General features: G+C 37.2%; 1 long non-coding RNA gene across 8 annotated transcripts; it reads left to right on the top strand.

Moving 5' to 3' along the window:
* The first annotated feature begins 18,073 nt into the window (after window positions 1–18,073).
* Window positions 18,074–21,447, top strand: LOC110879379. Of its 8 annotated transcripts, none has more exons than XR_002558632.2 (6): window positions 18,074–18,459; window positions 18,568–18,719; window positions 18,785–19,359; window positions 19,542–19,582; window positions 20,262–20,396; window positions 21,026–21,447. It is a non-coding gene; the product is annotated as an uncharacterized LOC110879379 (long non-coding RNA). The 8 variants fall into 8 exon arrangements; XR_002558630.2 differs by having other exon boundaries at window positions 18,551–18,719; XR_004867716.1 differs by having other exon boundaries at window positions 18,551–19,094; window positions 19,197–19,359.
* Window positions 21,448–22,002: the final 555 nt, after the last annotated feature.

The following is a 22,002-nucleotide window of genomic DNA, read 5'->3' as shown; positions in this document are numbered from 1 at the left end:
TCTAAACGACAGGTGCTTCCCATCTTTTATTGCATTAATACCGAAGGTAAAGGACCCGTTGAAGTCGTCCGATTTCCGTCCTATTAGCCTCATTGGTTGCATCAACAAGGTATTATCTAAGGTACTGGTGAATTGGCTGAAAAATGTAATTCACAAACTTATATAAGTGGAGCAGACGGCGTTTCTCACTGGAAGAAATATTGTCGACGACCCATTGATGTTTAATGAATTAGTTGCTTGGCTTAAACTCAGGAAAAAGTCAGGTATGATCTTTAAAGTTGACATTCATAAGGCATACGATTCTCTTAGTTGGGCTTTCTTGAATATGATCATGGAACAAATGGGTTTCCCATTGTTATGGCGGGAATAGATTATGGGAATTTACGTTCCGCTCGTGCATCAGTATTGGTGAATGGATCACCTACGATGGAATTTGCTTGCACTAGGGGTCTCCGGCAGGGGGATCCTTTATCCCCGTTCTTATTTTTAATTGCCATGGAGGCTTTATCTGGAATGATGAAGAGGGCATCGGAGAGCGGCTTGTTTCATGGAATTAGGTATAATAATCACAGTGGTATGACCTTAACCCATCTTTTATACGCAGACAATGTTGTGTTTTTGGGTGAATGGTCGGTGTCAAACGCACTTAATATTCGCAGAATACTTAGGTGTTTTTACCTGTCGTCCGGGCTAAAAGTAAATCTTTCTAAATGTAGTTGTTCGGGGTGGGAGTGGAGGACATGGAAGTGAATAGCCTGGCAAACACGTTAAACTGTAGAGCTAGGTGTTTTCCTTTCAAATACCTCGGTTTGTACGTAGGAGCTAACATGAATCTCGCCCGTAATTGGAAGCCTATTATCGACCTTTTCAGAAGTAGATTATCTATTTGGAAAGCAAAAAAGCTTTCTTATGGGGGAAGAATTATGCTCTTAAAATCAGTTTTGACGTCCTTACCAACATACTTCTTTTCATTATATAAAGCCCCGGCTATTGTTATAAATCAGCTCGAGAGACTCCGGCGGGTTTTCTTTTGGGGTGGGTCGGAAGAGGTGTCAAAAATGGCTTGGATGGCATGGGATAATGTTGTTGTACCAATCAAGTATGGGGGTTTATGATAGGGTTAAACCCTAAAAGAGAAGAACTAGGAGAATATTTGGAGAAGATAGGAGAATTTCAAACTTCAAATCTGATTTCCTTCTTCATATTACGTACATAAATAACAACCCAAACAATTACATTAGACTCCCTAAACTACTAATAATTAGTAAAATACCCCTAAACTATTATTCTTCACGTAACAATACTTCCCCCTTAAAAGATTCTTGACCTCAAGAATCACAAAATAGAAAACAATGCAACATCCATGAGTTCTTTTGGGTCGACTCATTCCAGGGTGGATGCCATTCGGTCCTTCCGATTGCAATCGGAGAAATCCTAGCGATGCGCCATGGTGGGCACCAATCATTTACGGAACTCGCCTTTGCCTTTAAACAGGCACCAAAAAGATTGTTGTTAACAACGTCAATTATATCATCATCTGGAAGGGTATCAAACTTCCTACCATATTTGACATGAAGACCTTGACGAACAGGAACCGCATCACTGTTCGGAACCAGTAGGCCAGCCTTAACAACATTGTATAGTCTAGTTTTGGGTTTTTCGCAAGCGCCATTAGCAAGGATTATGCAAAGTGTGTCTCTATGTTTTCTTCCTTTATGAAGAACGGTGTCTTCATTGAAGGGCTGGAGCTTTTTCACTGTCTCATGTAGTGCAACAATGGAATTATCATTGTTAATATTTTCATCAACAACAATTATGTCTTCTGTGTTCCGAGTACCCGTCCGCGAATCATCGCTAGACAGCCCTTTATCAGGGCCGCCTCCGCCGCCGCTGAAGCCGCCTCCGCCGCCGCTAAAACTGCCACCGCTTGAATGCTCATTGAGTGCTCGTAAGATCTCTTCTTGTTGTTTCAACATGGCGGCTAGGGTTTCTTGGAGATTTGAGATTGCCTTGCCATGTTCCTTGAGAGCGCTATCAATTTCTTGATTGCGAGTGTTAGTCATGGTAATCGAAAGTAATTCCGACCGGAGATCGGAACGGCTCTGATACCCTTGATAGGGTTAAACCCTAAAAGAGAAGAACTAGGAGAATATTTGGAGAAGATAGGAGAATTTCAAACTTCAAATCTGATTTCCTTCTTCATATTACGTACATAAATAAGTAAACAACCCAAACAATTACATTAGACTCCCTAAACTACTAATAATTAGTAAAATACCCCTAAACTATTATTCTTCACATAACAGTTTAGGCTTCGGTTCATTACGGGACATAAACCTCGCTATGCTTGCGAAGTGGTGGTGGAGGTTCAAGACTGAGAAGGAATGTCTGTGGCGTAAATTGGTTTGGACAATTCACTCGAATTCAAGAACATGGAATCCGATCCCATGTAAAGTAGCAATTGCATGCCCTTGGAAGCATATTTGTGGGAGCTCGGCGATTCTATCTAACCTGGGGGTAGAGGTATCGAAAAATATTTTAGGGGTACTGGGGTCTGGAACTGAAATAGCATTTTGGGTAGACCCGTGGGTGACGTCGGAGCCCCTTAGAGTGCTATTTCCAATCTTGTTTCAGCTGGAAAAAAATAGGTGGTGCTCGGTGGCTGAAAGAATAGGTGCGGCTACTTCTGGCTCGACATGGATTTAGGATTGGCGGCGTCAACCGGAGAGCGCTGAGGAAGTTCTAGCGGTTCAGCAACTTACGGCTCTTTTACAACATGTCGTCGTTTCTACCGGTAGAGATTGTTGGGTGTGGAAACTGGACGATTCGGGGCAATTCAGCGTAGCAAGTATCAAAAAGGTTTTAGTCGAGTTAACTTGTATTCCACCTGATTATGTAATGTTATGGAATAGTCGGATTCCTAAAAAAGTCGGCTTAGTCGCATGGCGTGCCCAGAAAGATCGTCTCCCAACCAGGTTAGCTTTGTCAAGGAGGGGCGTTCCGGTCCAAAACTTGGTATGCGCTACTTGCGGGAGTGTCCAGAAACCAGTGAACACCTTTTCATTACCTGTGAGTTGGCTCAAATAGTTTGGCAGCTAGTCTATCAATGGTGCAAGGCCCCTTATTTTCTGGCTTTTAGTTTTAAATACATACTCGAAGATCACAAACGGTTTCACGGGTCGGTAAAAAAGAAAAAGGCCTTTCATGCGGTGTGCTTAGTCACAATCTGGTGCTTATGGAGTTTGCGAAACGAGCTTATCTTCTCTGGGACATCGAAGTCGATAACAAAAATCTTGGAAGAAATTAAGGCGAAGAGCTTTTTATGGGTCAAGAATCGAGCCAAGGCGTCGGCGGTAACCTGGGAACAATGGAAGAGTTTTGATGTTTTTTAGTTCTTTAGATTTGGTGTAAAATTGGATGTAGTCCTTCGAGTTTTTTGGTGTATGTATATTTTGGTGCTAGCCGCTGGCTAGATATTAATAAAAGTTCTTTGTTGGCCGTTAAAAAAAAAAAAATCGTCATCTGAGCATGGAGCATTGACATGTGATGCTTGAGCTAAAAACTCTTGGGGCTCTAAAAGTGCAGAGTTTGGCGCAAGTGGACTCTTGTGTTGTTTCATGTGCATGCAGTTGCGCTCTTGATTGCGAGCTCACTAAATTCAGTTACTCTTGTTTTAAATGAATCGCTGTGCCCAAGAATAATAACAGCAAGCTATCGGTTTTCACAGGCTTTGACTTTTTTAATCTTTGTTTCGTGTAGTTGGCGGTTGGTATCATGGTATGCTTGACATTTACTCTGATCCTGTCAGGATACGTAAAATATAATTGATATTGATGAAAGTTTTGCGTTTGTCAACGTTGAATTTTGAGGTTCTTTAATTCTCTTTATTCCATTTTATATTAAGACTATTTATTTAATTATCGGCAGATTTTTTATCCCGATAAATGCTCTAAGGACAAATAAAGTGGGTTGTAGCCAGGGGTGTTTACAGATTGGTTTTAACCATTTTTAGGTTATGAGCCAAACCGTTACTATCGATTTTTGTAATAAAAAACAGAAACCAAACCAAAGTGAATCGTAACAACGGTTTGGATCCGGTTTGGTTAAAGTGTGTTTCTGGGATTTTATACAAACCATTACTATTGGTTTTTATAATAAAAACAGAAACCAAACTGAATCGTAACAACGGTTTGGTTCCAATTTAGTTTCAGTGTTTCTCGGATTTTATACAAGTTGTTCAAAAATAATGCAAAGAAACATTTTGGGAATTTATACAAGTTGTTAAAATGTAATGCAACCATCAAGTCATTAAACTAAGTTACGAAGATGTGGTATTTGTAAGTTTACTGGATTTAGAGAAATTAATATTCACCAGGTTAAATAGTAAATATATAACCAACAAAAGAACATAAGATTTCACGCATAAACACACAATGAAGGATATACTAATGGAAAGCCGACTAAATTACACATCTACACAAACAAACGGGATTTTGAATTTTTAGTTTAATTAATCTGGGCTTCAAATTACAAACTAATTACTTCATAGCTACTGAGCTCAGGGTAGAAATTCAAGTAAACTAAAAGCACAATTTTATCTAAATACAAAGTATAAAATTATAAAGAGTTAATTGCCCGGATGGTCCCTGTGGTTTCACATTTTTTCACATTTAGTCCCCACCTTCTGAAAATAGCAGGTATGCTCCCTATGGTTTGTAAATGTGTTGTTTGGTTATCACAAACACAACATGCGAAACAACACCAAACGACATGTCATGTCGTTTGTGATAACCAAACGACACACTCATACCCTTTCTCATTTGTCAAATCCAAACAACACCCCATGTTTAGAAATATACGTCGTTTACATCTGGGTTGGCCAAGTCAAATGACAGGAGGATGTCGTTTGACTTTGGTCAACCTTACACAAAATCAAACATAAATAACGTTAAACATTTATACAAAAACCGAAACAAATACATATCGACTGATTACAAGCTACTGACATAAATGCAACAACATATGCCTATAGCGACAACAAGTCATCAGCTATAGGCGTCGTCGCTTATTTTTAGTCTACCTTGACCCAAATTTAGTTAGTTTCTATTGTATTTGCCCTATTTTGACCCGTTTAAACTTGAAGGTTTATATGTTAAGTACATTTGACCGGAGCCTACTTTAGTACACCTAGTATATCCAACTTCCAGTTTAAATGGGCCAAAATTAGCCAAACCCACTTTAAGACACCTAATATATTCAACTTATAGTTTAAATGGGTCAAAATTACCACAACCCACTTTAAGACACATAATATATCCAAATTATAGTTTAAATGGGTCAAAATTACCGAACCCACTTTCAAACACCTAATATGTCCAACAGTTAGTTTAAATGGGTCAAAATAACTCAAACCTACGTTAATACACTTAACGGTTCCACTCTTAGGTTAATATTTGAATTTACCTATTATTATGCACATGACTACCTTTTAAAAGGTGCAAACAAACATTTGAACTAGTAGATATCCATCTTGCACTACGTATTCAAAGTGAAACATAGTGGACCCCTACATATTCAAAGTCAAACATATAATTGATTAAAAAAAAAAGATTATCTACAACAATTAATCGTAAGTCGAAAACACATCGTCTCAAAGATATTCAAACCCTATTACAACCACACATAGTCTCAAAGATATTCAAAAATAACTTGTTACTTACCTGAACCGATCCAAAGATAACAAATTAGCTTGTCCCTTGACCTTAATACATGTTCCCCCACCTTAGTAACCTGAATTGCTAGCTAGGGACCTGAATCGCACGACTATTGGAGATATAATATGACTTACGCTATAATAAGCAAATATCTATACATATTCAAATTCAAACACATAATTGATTTTACAGAAAATATTAGAGTAAATTACAATTTGCCTTCTTGTGGGTGGGCTCACTTTTCACTTTGTCTCGTTATTTCAAAAAGTTTTTGTACTGCATCATAAAACTTGCATTTTCTTGCAATTGGTCACCTAGCTAGTGGTTTCAATTCTGTTAGATTGGTGTTAATTTTTTTGTTAAAATACCAATACACCCTTTTGACTGCATGTGAAAAGACCTATATGCTCCTTTCTATTTTGCAGCATGTATTAGCCTTTATTTTGAATTTCCCACCAAAACAAATTTGACTATTTAAAGTCAAACGACCATACAAACATTCAATGATTTTAAAAGTCAAACGACCATACAAATCGGAAAATAACAGTAACATGATCGAATCTTCTTCGGCTTGTAATAGTAAACAAGCAAACATGATTAACAATAACAGAGACTAAATAGAGACTAAGAATAACATCCATTAATCTAAACCTTCTTAATTATGCATACCCTTGTAAATCACCAAAATATTGTACTCCCTCCGTCCCATTAAAAGTGTCATATTTTGAATTTTCAAAGTCTTTATTTATAAACTTTGACCTTAAATAACTAGTTCTATACCCGTCCGGTGGACGGGCCTATTAATGGTACAACCACATAAGCATTAAAAAAGAAAATGATTTAGCCATGTAAAAAACACAACATGGTAGAGACTAAATTACTTTTTTATTCTAAAAAACATTACATACAGTGACCATTTTGTACACGGGAACTTATTAGATAATAGGCAAACAACGTAAGTAAGATGCAATGATCTAAAGTTTTCATTGTAATTGCATAAATGAATTTCTAACTAAACCTGGTAATCCTTTTAGCAATCATCTTGGTTGAGGACTCATTAACCCACACCAGCATATTTTGATGTTGCGTCCTTTAATCCTCGCCTATCCCGGATGCATAGTGCCCGACGTTTCTATCCTGCAACCAAAAACATTATCACAATATTTACAACGTTTTTATAAATGAAAAGTAACAAACACTATGTAGATATTATAGAGTCGGTCTACATGGGACATCATTCACTGCTTGTTCAGAAACTAAACTGGGTCCTCACCTTGTTAAAAATGGAGTTAGGAGATCTGCACCTCCTTTGAGATAAAAATGTTTGATGTTGGAATTTTGTTAGTATATTACAAGATACATGCTACCCACATAAAAAAGAATAATAATACATTATGATGAATGAAGTTTGATTAGTGAGTAGTACTGGCGATGTATAATTCATGGGGAAGTGTGAAATCACAACAAATTAGTATACCTTATCCTTATGGTTGTGATTTTCCCATCTCTATCACCTTGATTTACATAAACAGAGATGTATACCTTCTACATAACACCAGCAAATGATATGTAATATCACATAATTACTTTCAAAACGCACGACCAGACATCCTTTATGAATTATGACTGACTATATATAGAGGCTTATTACCTTGCGTTCACAACATTATCTAAAATGCTTGAATACCCACCAAATCATTAGATGATATGGATGCTACCTTCAGATTTAAAAGGTAAAGATAACTTATTGACGACCCGTACCCGTACTTCTTTAACTGTGAAAGATAACTGCAAAGACAAAGACAGTCAATTAATAATGCTTTAATGGTCGTTTTATATGGTATATGAAACGTGTATTAAAATCGATCAGAATTATATAAACTCATGTAAGGTATGTCACAAAAGACCATGCTGGATAACTTTTGATTATTTTTAAGAAAACTAAAGATACAGTTTGAACAAAAAGTAAAAATGGGCATATGAATCATTACCTCAATGGGATCAGTTTCACTCACTTCAACCATCACTGGAGCATTGATGCTGAAACAAAAATAAAGAAGAAATCAATTTCATTCTCAAAAGTCAAATATTGAATTCAACAAAATATGAAAACTAATTATGCCTAATTGCAGCCCTTTCATATTTACTCATATACTTGGTTGTCTTCTGATGCTTCTGAACACCTTCATCAGTTCATCTTAATGTTGATCATCATTGTCACCTAACAATGGATCCGGAATGTCTTCTTTCTTGTTATCACCTAACAACGGATCCTGCACCTGTGACTGGGGAGAGTTGTCTTCCCTGATCATTGCAAGCAACCTTCCAAGTTTTGCCTCTCCACACATTCTTACGCAAAAACCGTCTGCAAAATATTAATTAACATGTAAAAATCAGAAGGAAATCTGCCATATTTCACTAATCGCATGCTAATAAACATAAATGGGTCTTACAGAGATTAATGAATAACAATTATGCAGTTTATAGAAACATAAACCAACTGATTTAGAAGCTTATTAAAAATAGAGCACGTGATGTTCGTCCATCAGATTGTCACCCGATGAACTTCGTCAGAAACTGAAGCTTCGAAATCCGAAATTACTCCCTCATTTTCTTCCTCTTCAGTCTTGGTTTACGGCATGGGCCAAGGACGGAAACGGGCAGAGCAGTAAGACCTCAGCCACGGCGGCGAGATTCTGACAAAATAGGAACCTTAGAATCCCGATTTCACATTAATTACTGGTATTACCTGTTAGGTTGAATCTTCAGATCCTTAGCCGCCATGAGAGAAAAACATTGTGGTTGAGAGAAGGCAGACGAACAGTGCTGAGAAAGAAGGGAGAAATGAGGGTGGAGGAGTGTTGGGAAGTAAATAAGGATAGACACCACAACTGCTTGGAGAGACGACGTGGGGGGAGAAATCGAAAGGAACGAAGAACCGTCCCCAACCTCCCCTTCTAAAAGCTTTCATTGAATTATACGGTCAGGATTTCATCTCAGCTTCATCTAAGGGCTAATATACATCTAATAAACAGTTACATTTAATGGGAACATGTATATATATATATATAATATGGTCTTTACAAAAAGAGATGAATGAAGCAAATAATCGAAGACTTTTCTCAATCTTTAAAACGATAAGCAAATAAATAAAAAAACTATGGATGCTAATATATTACCCATCTTCCACAAAGGACACAGTGGCTTGTAGAGTTGCTAAAAATCTACATGCACTAAAAAGCTGATCAAAAGAACATGTTTCATCTTAATATTATATTATATAATGCGATTGATATAAATGTATGATCACGAATATATATTAAAGCTTAAACCTTTCTCCTATCACACGTATTCTTGAAACCCAAAATGCATAACGCGGTATATAAAAGTCTGTGTAATTGTGTATTAGCATAAGAGCGTTGACACTAAAAAGCAACAATATCAATAGGACAAAGTCAACAAATAATCATCTCGACATTAGGCAACTACAATTATAGACAACATACCACTTTCGAAAACGGTTACTTGGAGAACCTTTTGGGCATGATTGATCAATCCCCTACGGATTCAAAAGAACATACACATGACCCACCCGCATTAATATCCATCAACTGTCAAAGCAAAATCATTGGCTAATTTGACAAACAAAAGATTCTTGCGGCCAGTTCTGCCATAGATTGTCCGATAGAACTCCATTTTTCACACCTGCAACAATAATTAAAGAATGAAGATTATAAAAAAATACCCATGGGCTTTCCACCAATCTTAACATCAAAATAAATCTAGTGTGTAACTTCATCCAGATCCCTATCTGACCCCTTTGCCTAATTACCAGCCATCAATGCACATGATTTATAAAGCTACAATTTTCAAGCCCTAATTAATAGCTGATAATCCAATATCCCTTCAATATGACGTGTATCATTTATATCGTAAATTAACAGACCTAGAACTATTGTGAAGGTAGGGATGTTGACATTGTTACTGAATACATGATTGTCACACCCCGATTTCCACGTGTATCACCGGTGGGCCCGGTGGGGGATTACCATGACGTAGTTGGCAACAATATAGTCAAACCACACAATTATATGAATGCACAGCGGAAGCATAAAGATAAATATAATTCAACCTTTGAATGTAATATCAAGTGTATTACAGAAGTCGAATTGTTTCCACAGGGGATCAAAAATAATAATAAAGTATTGTTCAGTCAGATATAGCATCAAGCTTGCGAGACTATTCGTGATGCTAAGGAGCTATTACCAGCCGATTTACGTATAGTACCTGCACTTAATCTTTTTTGGGAAAATACGTCAGTTTACACTGGTAAATACATTCAACTGACACATTTGAAAATGTTTGTTAGAAATTGATTTGAATGCACAAGGCACAAACTCTTTTATAACTTGGGAAAATTATTAAAATCTTGTGAACGAATTACATGTTCCTTTTATGCGTTCAGTAGCCCGGATCCTGTCCGGGTTAAAGATCAATAGACACACCACATTGCGTAAAACCGTGGTGGGTAAACCAACGGCTACGTCTTTTAATAAAAATGTCGACATAATATACCGGGTGTACGCCTACACCGGGATGTCGAGGTCGTGGCCATTACTTCGAATGATGCCAAGGATATCCGGGACATGGTCATTAACCCCCCAAAGGCTTTTAAGTAACAAGACTGTTTAAATGAGCCGATCATATTATTCAATTAACCACCTAAGCGATGGAAGATATGATGCTCAATCAAGCGGTAAATATTATACCGTAACCCAAGCCCGTATAAGGGAAAATAAGTTAAAAGTATTTACCTTTGCAAGTATATTCCTTAATGGATTACGTCACAGATAGCTTTTACTGGGGATCCTATTCTGGAACGAAGGTTTTAATTAACCTATTAGAATCCTAACGGGTCTTTATATTGGCCGTAGCCTAGACCGGTTGGTTCCGAATAATAAATACGGTTTAATCGCGCGAAAAGGCGAAAATCGGGAATGGAGTGTGATTCTGACCCAACAAGTTCAGAGACTTGTTTTATATGGGTTTAAAGTTCACACTCTGGGTTTTAGGGTCAAAATAATATGGTTTGACCCATATCGGCTAATTTATGAAAACTAGTTCCATAAGCCGAACCGTGCGCGAAATAGGCGAAACGGTGAACCATGAGAGTCCTACGCTTGTTTCTTAAGTCAATATGCCTTAAAGAGGTTGTGGTATCAGTAGGATACCTTCCGTGATGCCCGTAACGAGTTTTAGTTAATATATCGCCCCGTAGGGGTTTTTCGGTCATTTTAAAGACTTTTAAAGAGCTTTTCGAGTTCTACAGGAAATCTGAGTTTCCCGAACAGTTTATAGTGTCTAAAATACTTTATTTATTATTTAAAATCAGTAGCAACTGGAATCGGGTCAAAGGACCTTGTAGAACTCAAGTTTCGGCCAAAAAGGGCATATTCGGTATTTACCGAACCGTAGCCATAACCGCAGGTTATGAGCAAGGTAAAAATTATTAAAAATCGTTAAAATACCAAAAATATTATTTTACAATAGTGGGTAAAAGTTTTGGTGACGAAATCTTGGTTTAAATAGGCGTTATGCTAATTGCGCCGTTTATTACAAAAGTTTACTTTAATTGCGCTATTTAGCATAACTCCCATTCTAGACCTCGGATTGACGTGAAACTTTAAGGACATGCTTATAATTTAGTAAGCAAGGTTATGGTCCGTTCACGTGTCCGAAATACTCGTTTTATTTTAAAAAGGGCGTTACGGTCAACTTTTAGGCGATTAACGGAAATGCGTAAAAGACTCGGACAAACAATGAACCGGTCACAGAGGGTTATACCATCATGTAACCTGGTCCTAAGAGAGTCCTAAGGCATATCTATACCTCACTAAAACGGGTCAGAACTGAAGTCAAAGCAAAAGTCAAACTTTTGCGACATTCGGCTCCGAACCGGTTCAATATAGCAAATGGTCGATTCAAACGAGCGTAAACAAGTTTATATATTTAATATCATGTTTTATGAGTGTCTAAACAGGTTGCATATCATTTATATCACAGATTATGCAAGAATAGCAAAAATAGCTTTTTGTTGACTTTTTAAGCATTCGTTTGACTCGACATTTGAGCTAGTTAGAGTGGTGATTAGAGGGAACCCTTTTAGGGGTTTATTACCCATATAAACACCAACACATAACTACCTTTGATTCGACATAAGACTGAACCATTAAGGATTTATCTTGAAGTCAAACCGTAGTTACGACGGTTTGGTTTTGAGCTATATTACTAAGTAAATTTACACCACAAGGTTTTAAACGACTTACAGAAGTTTAGGCTTGCTTAGAGAACAAAGAAGAAAGCTTGAGAGCTCTTAGAATGATCAGAGAAGGTGTTTTGAGTTGTGATGAAACTTATGAACAAAGGAGGCCTGTTTATAGTGCAAGGCAAGCTTCAAGATCATCACACATTGGTCTACAACTGATCATGGATGATGGGCAGGTGTCCCATGGTGCTATAGGTCGAGTAGGGGGCGCCCATGCCTCTGGAGAACCCATCATTTATTGTTTTACCGCTTAAAAGTGCCAACAGCCATTTTTCTGTCGCTGGGCATCGCTTACGGACCGTATAGCTTAGGCCTTGCGGTCCGTAAGCCATAGGCGGATCACCAGCAATCATTCCCCCCCCCCTTACGGTCCGTAAGGCATACTCTTTACGGTCCGTAAGGGGTTAAAATTGTATCTTTTTGAAATGATTACTAAATCTTAGTAATTAATATCGAATCTTTGGTAATTAATAACCTGACCCTTCGGGTTTGAAGGGGTAACTTTGCGATATGGCCCTTGATTAATTACAGTTAAGGACCTCGCGTTATTTACCCGTATCGTTAAGCCCCCGGTTAATTTATTTATTATCCGGAAAGTCTTAAATTATATTATTGACGCTTTTAACCCTTCTCTTACGAATTTGATCATAACTTTCTCATTTTAAAACGGAACTTCGCGGAATTTATACAGTATATTCTGGTGAGCGTATAATACTGTTACAAAGCCTCGGGAACGTTAAAGGGTCACTCAGAGGTATAATTTAAACATGTTGACACGGTTAACCCTTGTAGCTCGTAATTTCTCACTTTCTTCCGCGTTTCGCTTCCGTACGATCCATGATTTATTCGTTTGAAGGTACGAGCATCATTTAGGGTTACTATACAGTATATTTACCCTTTGTTGACATTTATAACCCTCGAATTTACATACTTTCAAGGCTTGTCAAAATTAGTCCTTTATTTAATATCAATGCCACGTGTAATCAAATGACACGTGTTAACACATCATTGGATACAAAAATTCGAGGTGTTACAATGATTTTGGGAAGGATTTCTAGTCGTTGGTGATCGAATTACAACAAATAATCATAGAAATTTCTGAGCATAAATAGATTACAACAAAATTCGAACGGAAACAACTCAAGTAATCAAATTCATACCTGGTAACCGCTTGGATCGATATAATTTCACCACTGATACATGGTGGAAACTGGAAACACGAGATTCCGAAGCGTACGTATCAATTTCTGGATGGATCAGTGGATGATGAGTTTAGAGAGGGAAGAAATTAAGGGTTTAGAGTGAGAAAGGATCGGTGTGTTTTTGTGAGTACCTGGTCAATCCAGTAATTGATTTGCATAAGGAAAGAAATCATGACTTTTTATGGGATGGATCACAGGTGATACAAGAGAAGAAGACGATTGCAGGTTGTTCAAATATGGTTTATGTGTGAGTGGAAACTACCATTTGATGACTAAGTGGGGATTACCAAACCGGCGCTAAACTGCTGGAGATAGATCGTGGCCTCTATTCTTCCTGGTATGTAGGATATTCAAGTCAAAAGGGAATACAAAAACTGTCAAGAAACCTCCCCTTCTAGAAGCTTTTCTTGAATTATAAGGGTCAGGATTTAATCTTAGCTTGATCTAAGGGTTGAGATTGCTTATTATTTCCATTGACTTTAATGGGAACATAAGAATATATAATTTTGTTTGTGTTAGATAATACTTGATGAAAGTTAATATGATTTGAGTGTGTTTTACAAGTGTTTTTATCGGGTTAATTTTCATCAAGTTTTATATAAAACAAAAATATATAATTAAAGTCAAAGTTTATAAATATAGACTTTGAATATTCAAAATATGACACTTTTAGTGGGACGGAGGTAGTACTTTAATTACACATACCTAACTTAAGTTACATATACATAACACATACATAACATACACACCAAATTGACTCATGGTTCAAATCCTGGAGGGTATAGGTATAGGTGATTAATAGGAGAATTTAGGATTATCGTAGTTTGTCATAAATAAAGTTTAATGAAAAAGTGAAAAGAATCCACCAAATATTAACACCCTAGTGTATACTTGGTAGGACTTAACAATTGTATCTCATAGATACATAGACCTATTTTTCTAGTTGATAGTGACTAGTACTTTGTTTGAGATTAGAAAATATGGATAGTGAAAATGCCGAAGGGATCAAAAAAGAAGATTAGGGGGATGAACTCAATATATCAACATTTACAACTAATGCTGACTTATGTATTCTTTTACGTTGGTGTACCAAACTTGTAATAGGTAATTGTAAAGTTATTTCTCACCGGATCGAGCATCTTCTTGACTGTTTAAATTACTTACAGTTCTTTTTTTAGAAACAAGGGAGGGTGACAGGCAAAGGACTACAAAGAAAGGAGAAGCAGAACAAAACAAACGTCAAACATGTGTCCTATTGTTTCTCAGACACTTAAAGGATAACACTAGGTTTAATTGGTTCTATCTTCAATAAAAAATGCCTCTTGTCTAAAATTATTATTGGTATTACATTATTCGTGTCACACCCCGATTTCTACGTGTATCACCAGTGGGCCCGGTGGGGGATTACCGTGACGTAGTTGGCAACAATATAGTCAAACCACAATATATAAATGCACAGCGGAAGCATAAAGATAAATATATTTCAACCATTGAATGTAATATCAAAGTATCACAATCGTCGAAATAAAATCCACAGAGGATCAAAATAAAATATAAGTATTGTTCAACAGGCGTAGGCATCCTAAGCTTGCGAGACTCTTTATTGATGCTAAGGAGAAATATCCAGCCAATTACGCTTAGTACCTGCATTTAATCTTTTTGGGAAAATACGTCAGTTTACACTGGTAAATACATTCAACCGACACTTTTGTAAAATGTTTAATAAAATTGATTTGAATGCACATGGCACAAACTCTTTATAACTTGGGATAATTTATAATTAAATCTTGTAAAAGAATTACATGTTTACTATGCGTTCGGTCGCCCGGGTCGTGCCGGGTTAAAGGTTAATAGACACGCCACAAAGCATAAAGCCGTGGCGGGAAAACCAACGGTTATACCTTTAATAATATAGACACATTACGGGTGTACGCCTACACCCGTGTGTCGGGGTCGTGGCCATTTCGTAAAATGATGCCAAGGATATCCGGGACATGGTCATTAAGCTCCCAAAGGCGTAAAGCCAACAAAACAAATTTTTAAACGGGTCACATTGAAATCACCCGACTACTAATGAGTTGGGGTCAATTGCCCGACCAAGCGGTATTTTAAATACCGTAACCCAAGCCCGTATAACGGAAAATAAGTTAAAAGTATTTACCTTTGCAAGTAATATCCTCAATCAAATAAATGCAAGTATCTTTACTGGTCTCCTATTCTGGAACGAAGGTTTATAACAACCTATTAGAATCCTAACGGGTCTTCAATGTAGCCTTAGCTAGACCGGTTGGTTTCAAAGGATAATTACGGCTTAATCGCGTGAAAGGGATAAACCGGGAATGGAATGTGATTTGGACCCAACAAGTTTGAAGACTTGTTTCATATGGGTAATATAATCACCCTCTGGATTTTGAGGTGAAAACGATAAGGTTTGACCCGTTTCGGCTAGTTTATGTAGACTAGTTACATAAACCGAACCGTGCGCGCAAAAGGCGTAACGGGTAACCGTAAGAGTCCTACACAGGTTTCCTAAGTCAATGTGCTTTAAAGAGGTTGTGGTATCAGTAGGATACCTTCCATAATGCCCGTAACGAGTTTAAATCCATTATATGCCCCGTAGGGGTATTTCGGTCATTTCTAAAGATTATAAAAGAGGTTTCTGAGTTCTACAGGAAATCTGAGTTTTCCGAACAGTTTATAAAGTCCAAAATACTTTATTTATTATTTAAAATCAGTAGCAACTGGAATCGGGTCAAAATACCTTGTAGAACTAAAGTTATGCTCGAAAAGGGTATATTCGGTATTTACTGAACCGATGCCATAACCGCAGGTTATGAGCAGGTTAAAAATCATTAAAAATCTCAAAATATTATTTTACATCAGTGGGTAAAAGGTTTGGTGTCGAAATTTGGGTTTAGATAGGCGTTATGCTAATTGCGCCATTTAATTACTAAAGTTTCCGTAATTGCGCTATTTAGCACATTTCCTATTCTGGACCTCGGATTGACGTGAAATTTTAGGGACATGCTTAGAAATTAGTGACTAAGGTTATTGTCCTTTCACATGTCAAGAATTCTCGTTTTAAATTGAAAAGAGCGTTACGGTCAACTTTTAAGCATTTAACGGAAATGTGCTACGGATCAAACAAGCTTAGACTAGTTAATATACTTATTATCATGTTATATGAGTGTTAAAACAAGTTACACGCTATCTACATTACCGATTATGCATAAATTCGCAAAATAGCATTCTGTTGACTTTTTCTAAGCAAGTTTGACTAGACAATCGGACTAGTTAGAGTGGGAATCAGAGGGTGCCCTCTTAGGGGTTTAATGCCCACATGATTACCAACATATAACTACTTTTGATTCGACAAACCACTGGACCATTTGTGATTTATCGTAAAGTCAATCGTTAATTACGACGGATTGACTTTTAAGCAAAACTATGTAAAAACTAAACCACAAAGGGTTAGGCAAACTTACAGAAGCTTGGTGCACGACCAGAGATGTTAGAAGAATGCTCTTAAGCTCCAGAAGTGATCAAGAAAGCAGGTTTGAGGTGTGTTTCAAATGTGTGCACTACATGGCCTTTTATAGTGAACTTTGGGGCATTAAATCATTACAACAAGGGCTATAATTGTTCATGGATGATCAACATGTGTCCCTGAGTGCTAGGGGACGTTTAGGGGGCGCCCATGCTGCCATAATTGCCATATAAGTCGGTTAAAATAGCAAACAGTGCTTCTGTCCCCGTATTCTGCATCTGGCACCTTGACGCGGCCCGCATAAGAGTTCACCTAAGGCTCACGCGGGTCGCCTGAATCCCAATGTCAGGCACCGAATCTTTACATGGCTCGTGGCCCGCGTGAGCTTCCTTGTAACGCGGGTCTCCTGAGACCTGATTTTCAAGATTTTCAAATCTTTTGCCATAAATGCCCTGGCCTTTCGGTTTCGAAGGGGTAACTTTGCGATTTGGGCCTCGATTATTTACGAATAAGGGCCTCGTGACTTTTACCCGCGCCGTTAAGTCCCCGGTTAGTTTAATTACTATCCGAAAAGCCCTAACTTTCATTGTTAACGCTTCTAACCCCTCGTATACGAAATTGATCATAACTTTCTCGTTTTAAAACGGAACTTCGCGAAATTTATATCGTATATTCTAGTGAGCGTAATTTACTGTTACAAAGCCTCGGGTATGTTAAAGGGTCACTCAGAGGTACAACTTAAACATGTTGACACAATTAACCCCTGTAGTTTGTAATCTCTCACTTTCTTCCGCATTTCGTTCCGTACGATCCATGATTTATCCGTTTGAAGGTACGAGCATTACTTAGGGTTACTGTACAGTGTACTTATCCCTCGTTGACATTTTTAACCCTCGAATTTGCATACTTTCAATGTTTGTCAACTTTAGTCCTTTATTCAGTATTTAACACCACGTGTAAACTCAAGACACGTGTCGATACATTATTGGACGCAAAATTTCGAGGTGTTACAATTCGGGCCTCTTATTCTCCGTGTTTTCAAATTGTTATTACTCCTCACAATATTTTGAGCTTCCACTAATTAACTAATGTGATATCAATAGGGAATGCGATAAACTCATCAGATACTAGCCAACGGATAGCCCAAACCTAGGCTTACAGTGATATCAATAGTGACTGCGAGAAAAGGTCTGAAAATTATTCATTGTTAAACACATAGTGATGCTACATGTGAATCAACCACTCTAACATGTTAATCATTTGGTTGGACTCACCAAACTTTTCTATAATATATATTATATAATACTCTAATTTTCAACATTTCTGTGCAATAAAGGTTGTACTATTAGCTTTGTTTCTGTTTTGTGCAAATCAATGTTGTACCTTCTGCTTAATTGGTGTTTCTTTGAAATATATAGACACATCAGTACATCACACGTTGCTTTCTTTACTCATAACCCCAAACTCATACATACACATCTAGAGAGAGAGTGAACGGGCGTCGCATCAGAGAGAGAGAGAGAGAGAGAGAGAGAGAGAGAGAAAGAAAGACCGATGAAAGGGAGAGGAAGCCGACCACCTCAACTCGATGAAGGGGATGATGGCGACAGCTTATGTATTCCAACAACCAGATTGGCAGCGATGGCGGCTAGGGTTCCAGTTTAGGGGTTTTGAAACCAGATCGTGAAGGTGTTGCGGACAACCAATAGTCGGAGAAAACTATTTAAACAGGTAGCTGTATCTATGGCTTAATTTGTTTTTTGTGCATATTTAAGGTGTACATTTGGTTATGTTAGTTGTACACTAAAGCATCTTTTGCAAGATCTATGTTCCATATAGGTTTTAGAGAGATAAATAGACGGTGGAACGACCATCGTTTACGGTGCTGTACCAGACGGGCGAATGGCGATGATCTTCTTTGGGTAATGGCTACTTTAGGGTTTGAAGGTTATAGTGAGCCATTTGAGTCATACTTGACAAGATACAGAGAGGTAATAAATTAAGTTTTTTAAATAAAAAAAGCATATCATTGATTAATTACTCTTTGTACAAGTAGTTACTGATGGATTCATGTTTGTATGCTGTCATGCTTGTGATCGAATTGCTCATGCAAATGGAGGTTAGTGAGCGTCTATCGTATATCTTTAACTATAGTAATTAACCGATGTCTGTTTTGAATATAATTAATGATGCACAACCTATCGGCCGTAATTTTTCGTGTATGCGAGTATTTTAACGAGTGATGATGGTAGTTTTTGTGGTTATGGTGGATTTCTTTCCCTGCTTTTGAACAGGTTAGCACTTTCAAAATGGACTATATATATAAAAGCCTTAAAAGGTTTAACGATCAGAGTGGGTCAGATCAGGTTGCCAGCATTCGTTTGTTTTTTAGGAATGGCTGCTAGCATTATATATGGTTTAATAAAAACTAACTACTTAGATAATAATCTGTCGTCTAACTTTGGTAGATCATGACGCTCCGAAGTCGAAGTATGACTCTAAAACTTCATGGTAAAAATGGGCGTGATGTTGGAAATATAGGTTCAATAACTGCATGTAGAGGAAACCGTTGCTTCTAAAACGGCTATGGCTATTATGATGGGATTCCGATGTTTAAACTTTGATAACAAGGTTCGATTCTCTAAAAGTGTAACCACTCTCACTCAACGCCTACCACAATAATTATAATATAGTCATGGTCAATTTGATCCTTAGAATCTGTTTTTGGATGTTGTACCAAGCGTTCCAATTCCATTGTCATTGCATCATGTGAAAACATATTTGTTTATTAATTTTGCATTTATTTTGTGTAGATATGCTTGCGAAACTGAAGGACTTGGAGCACTTTTAGAAGGTGTATATTTTTGTTTTCCATTATATATAATTAGTAAGTAATCTATGGTGCGAAATGGAGCTAGACAATTGAATAATTCAGAACTGATCGCAAGAATCCGAACTGGTACTGTTAGATTCGGTTTGGTTAAAAACTGATTTGGACGAAATTTTTTTTTTCCGGTTTAAACTGGTTTTTTTAAAACAGTTTACAAAGATCAAGAATGCTAACCTGTATACAAACTATCGGTTCAGTTCGGGTTGTAAACGGTTTAAAAAAATGGTGGTATACAAACCGCCGGTTCGGTTCGGGTTGGAATCGGCTTTTTAAAAAACCGGTGTTAATGGAGTCATTGCATTGCATCATATGAAAACACGTTTGTTTATTAATTTTGCACTTATTTTTTGTAGATATGCTTGCGGACCCATACCGGTATTAATCGATCCGGTTTGGTTAAAAATGATTTGGGCAAAAAAAGTATTTTTCTGATTTAAACAGGTTTTCTAAGACCAGTTTAAAAAATCAAGAGGTATGGGTTGGTTATTTTTAAAAAAGTTGGTGGTGAAATCTAGGACATTATCGTATAAGATTGTGATTCTTATTGATTGATCTGAGTGTTTATGTCTCAACTTAAGACTCTAATTAATCGACTAATTAAGTAAAAAATTTCACATATCCTTAACTCTTGTAAAAATGGTAGGCTATGTGCCTCATTGGAGATAGAGAAAATGTACAAGATCAAGAATGGTAACCGGTATACAAACCATCAGTTCAGTTCGGGCTAAAAGCGTGCCAAGTAGTGCGTTATATGGTGGGATATGGCGACTTGCATAAGGTAACCATAGATCTGAGTTATGATCCAAGTAAAAGTTGGCCGGTTGGTAGGACAAGTCACTCTTAGCATGTTTACAATTCAGTTGTCAATCTAACTAATTCAGCTTTGACTATCAACTAATTCTTTTAAATCACTATTTTCTGTTCAGAGTTTTTATAAAGATGATGTATAATGTGATATATAATTGCATATTCAGAAATTAGTAAAAGATTAAAATAGTTTGGATAGTCAACCATAATCTAACCATAATCTGAAACGTCAAATTGCCTTTGAAGTTTGGATGCGCCAACACTCTTTCAGTGAGCGTTTAATGATTCTAAATGAAACTAATTGATGAATTTTGTACAGTTTTGATGTTTCAGTGTATGTCGTATAACTTTTGGCCTGTTCATGGTTGCATGTTAGGACATAGTTGATTTACATGAGGAAAGAAGGTTGCTAATTTGCGTTGTACACATTAAATGGATGACGACTAATCTTTCTTTTTTTCTGATTCATATTGATATTCCTGTAGTATGATTTTTTGGATATTTTTTATTGTTTATGCCATCTTTAAGGTTCTCCAATGTGGTGATTGATGGTGTATTTGAACAGTTATTAATTTATGCTTACGTGTTTTCTTTTGCAAGAGGAATCCGAACACACTTTGGCGGCCTCCCTTAGCGGCGATGGCTGGTGGTTTCTATCCGGATGGTGATGATGACGAACGGTGGTGGTGGTTCGAGCAAGTGGTGGTTGGAAAAAATCAGAGGTCGGAGTGGCTGTGGTTGCAGGTGGAGTTTGCGGCGGTGGTGTTTCAGCGTGGAGGGTGCGAACGGTGGTGGTCAAATCAGATGTGGGGGTTGTTGCTCTAATAATATCTTAGATCCATTAATCTTATGTTGTTTTGTTAATTCCATCCAACCTCTATAGGTGTGGGGTGGTGTTCTTTTAGGTTTATCGGCTAGGCTGACGTTTTGAATCCTATGTTGTTTTGTTAATTTCATTCAACTTCTTCTTGTGCTAATCATGTTGTTTTTTAATCGTATGTTATTTTGTTAATTCCATTCAACCTCTATAATTTTGGGTTGGTCTTTGATTCTGGTCTACTTGAATTAAAAGTGTTAAAAATATATTCTTTAATACAATTAGCATATATACCTTTTTACTGGATTTATTTTGCCTTTTTTATAAGTGGTATTCTTACCTTTTTGTACTTGGTGTGTTGCTATTGTTTTACACAGACACGAGCCAACTGTTGAAGAAGGGCTTTATAATTGCTGTTGTCTAGGATTCATTTCACTTTTTCCGTCTAAGTCTTTTCTGGTCTCTTTGGTCTGTCTGTGTCTTCATTTAACCGTCAAGATACAACATGGTTGTGGTTGTTAATGTCTTTACATTGAACAATTGTTTTTGGTCACACACATCAAAATGTATGTCCGCTCGTATCGACTACACCGACTACATGTCAATTTGGTTCGCCGCCGCGGCGCAACGCGCGCGGGCCGGTTTTCTAGTTATTTTTCTAATTTTGATACTCACTTTTTTTATATTAACAATAAAGAACTACAAGTACTAACAAGTTAAAAAATTGGGATGGTAAATGAAACAATACAAAAAAGTATAC

This window comes from Helianthus annuus, chromosome 9, assembly GCF_002127325.2.
Source record: "Helianthus annuus cultivar XRQ/B chromosome 9, HanXRQr2.0-SUNRISE, whole genome shotgun sequence".
Lineage (NCBI taxonomy): Eukaryota > Viridiplantae > Streptophyta > Magnoliopsida > Asterales > Asteraceae > Helianthus > Helianthus annuus.
Note: the sequence above shows the minus strand (reverse complement) of the source record. Positions and strands in the feature narration are given on the sequence as shown.